Here is an 8,294-nt window from a genome sequence, read left to right as displayed (position 1 = left end):
AGCTTTAACAAATTAAAAAATGAATAAGATAGGCTTAATTGTATAAGTGTTAGTCATTCATCAACAAGTATACATTTAGATTTTCACAACAATTTATTTAAAATTAACAAAAATCTATTTGGATGTTAGCAAGTTAGAAAAATTGGTAAGATGTGTTTGATTGTATATATTAGTTCTTCATTAACAAGCATTCATTTGAGTTTTGACAACAACTCATTCATGATTAACAACAATATAATCAGACTTTTAATAAGTAAAATGTATGAAGTTTTAAAACTCTCAAATTGTAATTATCCATGTCAAATTAACAAGTAATATTCTTAAAATAACAAGTGCCATTCAGAAATTAACAACACACTATTATGTTATAAAATGAAAATAGTTAAAAGCTTAGTTTACTACTTATATGTATATATATACATGTACGTGCAAGCGCATGTGCATGCATGTGTCATATTTAGTTAACGGGCTTAGTGACCCCAGGCTTTTAAGATGGTCAAGGGATTATGAGATCAAACCCTTCCTTGGCCTCCTTTACCAATTATTCTTGAATAAAAGTGTCGTCCGCATTAAAGTTTTGGTGATCGATCTTAAGGGACCCTGTTAGTGGTACGGGCTTCGACAGCAATCTAGTAACTGATGCCAGTGACATTAAAGGGTAGCTTTTTTATTTTAAATTTTAAGGGCAATTTAATTATTTTATGTAAAAAAATTAATGCCCGTCAAGGACCAAGGGATTGCACTGCAATTTTTAAGTCTATTGGCCCTTGACTGATATAAGTTTCCTCCAGTAGTCCTTGGTTGATATTTTCTTAATAAATTATGTGAAATCCCACAAAAACATTAAGAATACCCAAAAGTCTCATGAAACCACTAAATATCTATCAGGTCCCAAGAGGCATAAGGATGAATAAATGTGAAAATAAAATTATAAAAATAACCATCGCTTGAAACATAAGACAATGCACTCTATAATTTTCCCACTAACCCACAAAGATTTTAGTCTCCATCTTCAATCATGATCTTTAGTCTCAAAAGCTTTACCAATATTATGATCTCTAAAGCTTTATTGTTTTTTACTCTAATGACATTCATTCCCCTCTCTTCTCCTCCCTCTCTTCAATGTCTACAACCCCCTCCTATGGTTTCTCTCTATCACTAATCATGCTCACTCTCTTCTCTCTGCCTAGGTACTTGGGAGTTGGGAAGTTATTCTAGAAGTAATAGTAGCGATCAATAGTGGTGCTAATATCGTCATTGATGATAGGGTTTCTTATCTTCCTTTAACTCTCATTAATATCATTAAGCCCTTTATTGGAGAATTTCATACATTTAATGTCCTCCAACCTTCAATTAACATATAATCATAAATACTAAGTTTACTTAGCTCAATCTACTCTCATTAACTCTAATTAAGTCAATGAGTTTGGACTCATAGCCCCTATAAATGAAAAAATACTACTATCAATCAAACTCTAACTTCTACTATCAAGAAAATAGAATAGAGAAAGATTTAAATATAGAAAACTTACCCTTGGTGTTTATGAGCTCTAAATTACTCCTACGAGTCAGTTTCTCCCAGCCCCAGCTCGACTCTTTCATCTCTCTCTTGGTTTCCTTTATTTTTCTTCTATTTTCTACTTCATTTTGCAACTTATTACAATAGAAATGTGACCATGCACCATAGAGGACACACAATGCACTGCGGTACATGGCACAAAAGCCTCTCCCCAGGTGTGTTATCACACATGCACCACAGCGGCTCATCCACAAATCGAGGCACATGACACAGAATCTCTTTCTTTAGAATTTCTTCCTCTTCCATTCTCGGGTGACCCGATTCTCTTTTAGACCAGCGTTTAGGGCTAAAATTAAAATCAAACACGCCCAATAGGCCTCTCTAGCCACACACCTCACAAACACTTAATCCAATTAGGCTTGTTTAATCTAGTTTAAAATCGAGAATGTTACATCAAGAATCTATATCTCTCAAAACTCAAGACAATAGAGAACCAAGCAATATAAATACTCATCAAAACTTAAGCCACTTTTAATATGTTTCACTAACAAAATATTAAAACTCATTTTCTCTATTTATAAAATAAATAATTTTTTTAATTTTGTTTTTATTATACACACACTTTTTTTTAATTGCATACTTTCTGTCTCCAAACATTTAATAGAGCAAAAACATTGTGATAAAAATTAATTATGTGATTTATAAATATAGCAAAAAAATTAGGAAAAATTAGTAATAAAGACTTGATTGAAATACAAATTGTTCCCAAGGACCAAACCAAATTTAATATTTTATTTATAAAACAATATATTTAATTGACCAAAATACCCCTGTAACTAAATTTAAGGATTAATTCACCCCACTCTTTCCCTCTCTAGAGACAATGTCCTCTATCTACAATAGTCGACCCATCATTGTCGAAGCCACAAACCTCACCGGAGAATATCATTGTTGTCAATGTCTCACAAGAGAAGTTCATCACCATTACAAGTCTAGCCTCCGAAGGTTACCATTTCCATCAAGTTCTTATGGCTAGAATGGAATGTGTAGTTTTTTTATCATAAGGTTCTCTTGTCAAGTTCTCTAGGCCTCCCTTTAGGTTTCATCAAAAAAAAATTTAGGGGAGTTTCATTTATGACTTTGCGAAGAGATTGAAAATTTCTTTCAACCCAATATTTAAAAATAAATAAATACCAACTAGTTTTCGAATCCACATTGCATTGACTAATTTTTTTTTCCTTCTTGTTTTACATATGCTATCAATGCATTACTTTCTTTTTTTCATCGATACAACCTTTATTGTCAAGAAAAGAAAAAACAATTATATTCTGAGTGCTAAAGTTCCTCTTACTTACATTGTATATAGATTTGACCTTTTCCTATTCCTTTTTATCAATTTAATGAGTGGTTTTAGATTTAAACGGTTATCTTGGATTGTAATTCTTGTGATATACAATCTATCAAAACTTCTCTTGGGAATTTAACTGCGTTCACGAAAGTTTCCCTTTTGTGCGGAATGATAGCTAGGTGCATCAATTTTTGCCTAATGTCAGCCAATTATGTTGCCTATGCGAAACAAAACCAAAGCTAAAGAACTAATGCAATGTGAGGTTTGCAAACCCAATTGCATTAGCAAGCATGTTTTTAAAAAGCATATATCAAGGAAGAAGAACAAGAAGAATTTGCAATTGCTGAATAATTCCACTAATACAATAATACTAGGAACCTCTCATGAAAGTTTACAAAGTCAAATGAGTAGTTTCCAAGAACAAGATTTATTTACTATTGTGAGTAAAGAGTTGGAGTTTAAGAAACAAAAGCTTGTGCCTGATAGTGCAGCAGTTGATTCAGTAAGGGTTTGTACTAAATAAAACATTGTTGGCAATAGCCAATATGTATATAACAAACATCTAACTAGGAAAAAGCATGGTGCTCAAGTGAATTTTTGTCTTTAATAATCCTTTTTAAGATTTCCTAAAGAAAAATACTTGGGAGTGTAGTTTGTTCTTTTGTCAGTTGTCACTGCCTTGCCTTGCCTCTTAATCTTGGTTTTATTATTAAGAGTGTTCATTGTAGGGTCTTACTGTAAACACTATTTTATAGTTAGCCATATCTTGAGTGTCTTATTCTTATTATGAGAAGTTCTAGCTCACCTCCCACTGATATCTTGAATCATTTTTTTAATTAATCACAATCTCTCTTTGGTGATTGAGCTAAGAGTGGTTGATATGGCGACCAAAGAAGGGAGTGAGCATGCATCATTAACTACTGATTTGTAAAGAGCTCTTCAAGATGGTGCTTGGAGAAATATTGCACTAGGTCTCCCTATTGTCATGGCCTATATTATGTTGCAAATTCATGGTTGATTCTCTAATATGGTTAAAGTTATTACTTTGCTTAGTTATAAATCTATCTTTGTTAATATGAGCCAAAAAATTCTTGTTTGGCATTCATTCTTTTATTATGAAATTAACTTTTCACTAACTCTTTAAGGGGCTATAAAAAAAAGTTGTGTTGAACTTTGAACTTCTATTTTTTGCCTCTTTAGACAAAACCTCATCCTTGAGGAGCTTTTATAGGAGAATTAACTTTTCACTAACTCAAATGAGTTACAATGAAATGTTGATCAAGAAATTCCTATGGAAGATTGATCAAAATGTGATTGTATTTTAAAGTATATTTATGACCATCCTCTCTTTTTTTTTCTATAGGGTAGGATATGGTTTAACATGAACATGATGCTGACCCCCTATAGTATATTTTTGATACAAGGCTTCATATGATCTTTATTTATAATTCTGATTGAACTTGACATAAAGACAAACCAAACCTAATGGAATTGCTATTGTTTCATTGAAATTGTTGTTGCATTTTCCCTCTTCACATTTACTTGTTTTTCAGGGACAATCCAATTGTCTTCCATGTTATATTATTAAATCCGCATCATTTACAAGTTAATATTGCTTGCTATATAATATATAGCACTTAAATAAGAAAAAACTTATTGTAAGTGTTCCGTTTTTTTTTGTATAAGTTAGAATGGATTTTAACATAGGCATGATATTGCTCTTACCCTCATGATATATTTTTTGATTTGCAATGCCTTATGACCTTTGTTTATCATTTGATTTGTACTTGACATAAATATAGACCTAAATTAATGGAATTATTATTGCTTCTTTCGTATTTTTGATGTTCGTAGTCCCCCTAGATATTTACTTTTTTTCCATTGAAAATTCTTTTGTCCTTCATGTAAAATTTTTGAATGCTCACCTATTAGTGTGACAATTATATGTAATATCTTGTGGATTACATATAAATCAATATAGAGAGAGCTCCCACTGTTAGTACCCCTATAATTACATGAAAACTGTAACATCTTAAAAAAATTAACCCTTAATTAGCTGAATTAAATTAGTGTAATTAAGTAAATTAATGTGATGTATGGTTACAGAGAGCTAATGGATGTTATGGGTTGTGATTCCAGCCCTAGAAGTGATTCTAGAGCAAAGTTAAGCTACCAGAATGTCAAAAAATGAGAAAAATAAAGGAAAATGGATTTGTGCCATATGCTGCTGCACATAAGTCATCAAAACACAAAATCTCATTTCTGTACCACAAGCCACACGAGTGGTGCATGCACCACGGTGCATGGTCGTGTTTTTGTAGAGATCAAAACGTGAGATAGACATAAAATAAAGGAGAAACAAAAAAGGAAACAAGGAGCACATGAAAACCTCTACTAAGACTTGGGATTTTAAAGCTTCCAAACACTAAAGGTAATATTCCTAAACTCTTTTGTTCTCTCCCTTTTGCATTTTCTTGAATATAAAAGTTAGGGTTTATTAGAAAAGATGATTTTCAATCCACGGAGATTATGAGTCTAAATCTATTGAGTTAAATAGAGTTAATAAAAGTTATTTAGGTTATTTAATCTAGAATTTATGGCATTGTGAATTTTGGTGGGGTAATAAATACCTAAAAATCTACCAAAAAATGAGGTGGTTTGAGCATTGTGAAGCCATTAATAGCTTGTTGAGAGTTCAATAAAGTTAATGTGAATTAAAAGACGCTAATAAACCTATGGGTACTCTTGTGTATGAGGAGATTGAGTTGTGAGAATTGAAAAATATTGATTTAGATATTAAAAATTTATCCAAAAAGGCATTGTGATTTAAATGACGCTAACGAACCTATGGGTTCTGTATCACACGTGGAGTATCATGTAGCATAAACCGCAGTGCGTAATTTTGTTTAGGCAAAGATTACTATATTGATATTTTGTCTAAATATAGTAGTTATGCATTCCCAATCACTTCCATTGTGTATCACATATACTTCCTCCTTTCAAAAATGTAAGGCATTTTTTGAGGAGTTAAATGTTCAAAAATGACATTTTTAATCTTTCGAAGTATAATCATTGTTTTTTTTAAAGTACCCCTGTCCCTATTGATAATGAATTTATATTTATTGTAGGGTGTTTAATAGAAGTAAATATAGAAAGATAAGGTTAGTTGAAAAGTAGATAACTACTTTATTGGGGGTGAGATTCGGTTAAAAATATCTTATATTTTTAAATGGAGGGAGTATATAATTTTGAAAATTTGTTACTAAATTTTGGGATCTCTATTTTTGAAATAAATTCATGTAATTTAATAACTAGTGGTTAGTTTGGTATGCGTGCATGAGTTTATAATGTCTGATAGACGGGCATTACAAGCTTTGCACTCAAGCCATATTCTTTTCACCCTAATCCATAACCCCTCCAGAACTATTGCACCTCAAGCTAGGCCCTTTACACCCAAGTCATAACCCTTGCACCTTAAGTCATAACCCTTACACTTCAAGTCAAAAACCTTGCATCCTAAGCCAAAAACCTAACACCTTAAGCTAGAAACCTTACATCCAAGTTAAAACCTTCTCACCCTCTAGTCGTTGAGTTTACATGTAATCCTTAATGATTCTATGTAATCAAAAGATGTTGATGTTTTTTCTAAAGACCCTTCACCTATCGATCAAAGCTTTAACAAGCACACCATCACTTGTTAGAGGAGAGACTAGAACTCTAGTAGTTGGATTTTGTGCCTTTTTGAAAAAGAAAATTAACACAGATGGGCATTTCAATTATTTTCTCAAATTATTTGATGATTAAAATATTACCATTGGTTCTTCAAGTACATTTGGTCCTGAGAGCAATTTTGCTTCTAACTAAATCCTTTTAACCAACTCTCCCAAAAAATTATTCTCTTCTTGCTTTATAAATAAAATTGAAAGGAGTACTAGGTCATTATCATTGCCATTATATCATATATATATATATATATATATATAACATAGGGCTTTTGTAGATATAGTATATATTATAGGATCAAACTAAGTAGCCCAATATTTATTATTTTTTGCATTATGGTTGGTTTATTATATTCCTCAATAATATATCATTATATATTAATAATAAACCTCTTGTATATTAATGTGAACCGGTCACAATTTTAAATTTTCAAAAATTTAGTCCATATTTTCTAGGTATGATTTTTTTTTTTTTTTGCCAATGGACTAATTTATCCTATAACATAATCATTCAAATTGATACTTTCGCGTGTCTCCAGCTGACTCTACTCTATTTTCAATGTTCAGCTTATGCTATAATGTCGGCTCTTACATGGGATTCCATGCAAATTCAGCTCAAGAAAAACTTCCTCTTTTCATTTTTAAATTTTCAAATCTCCTTCCATCTTCTCAATTTTAAAAAAAAAAATTAAAAAATTGATCCCTTCCTTATACTGGTCTCTTTTTCCCTTTTGTTTGTTCCCCCTTCCCCTCATCTTTCTCTCTCTTTTGCATGCAAGTATTAAAAACATCAGGCTTTGTGTAGAGAGTCACTTCTTTTATATCTCCTTTAGAGGATAGAGGTGAATAAAAATTACTTCGAATTTCAAGTCTTATCATAAATCACAATGACGTATCAAATTTATCACAAATCTCAAAATCTCGCATCTCTCTTTTTAAAGCTGTTCTTTTTCTTTTCATCACTAGCTTGGTTGAACTCTCCAGCTTTGATCTCACTCTCTCCTTTACTCACTACCAGAGACACATCCACCCGGGGGGGGGGGGGGCAAGCAGTGGTGCTTCCACCAGGTACAAAAAATTGGTTAAATTTACTTGATTTTTATTTGTTAAAAATGTCAAAATTAATTTTGGCCCCCAATAAAACTGGTTTTAGATCTGGCCCTGCTCACAACCTCTCGACTTCCCTGTTCGTATTCCAGAAATATGAGGATGGTGGAGAAATCTTGTGAAGATGTTGATAACGAAGAAACAACGGTAAAGATTACGAGATGGCAAACGACGGGGATGTGACAATGATGGTAATATCGTTGCTATTGCCTTTCTTGCCACCTCTCACAATTTACAACTTATTAACAACTAACATTAATGATACTTATGACCAAACTTTATAACGTGCAACAAAGTTACATTGTCAACCAAATAAGGGCATTTTCGTCTATTTATTTTTTAAAGTATTGATCCTTCTTTGTCATCTCACAAATTCAAGATTTTGCAGTATTATTTTTTCTTCCAATGGTCCTTAATGTAAATTCTCTGATTCTCCAAAAAAAAAAATAGTAATTAAAGATAAAAAAAATTAAAAATAATTCAAGAAAGCACCATTCAAACAACTTGTTTTGAAAAAGATAATAAATATTTCATGATTAAAAAATCATTAAATGTAATATATCTACATTATTTATACTTGCTACTCAATTTTATTATA

This window comes from Prosopis cineraria, unplaced genomic scaffold, assembly GCF_029017545.1.
Source record: "Prosopis cineraria cultivar Desert tree isolate PC_DT_omini unplaced genomic scaffold, ASM2901754v1 PC12, whole genome shotgun sequence".
NCBI lineage: Eukaryota > Viridiplantae > Streptophyta > Magnoliopsida > Fabales > Fabaceae > Prosopis > Prosopis cineraria.
The sequence above is the reverse complement of the archived record's forward strand: the minus strand, read 5'-3'. Positions refer to the sequence as shown.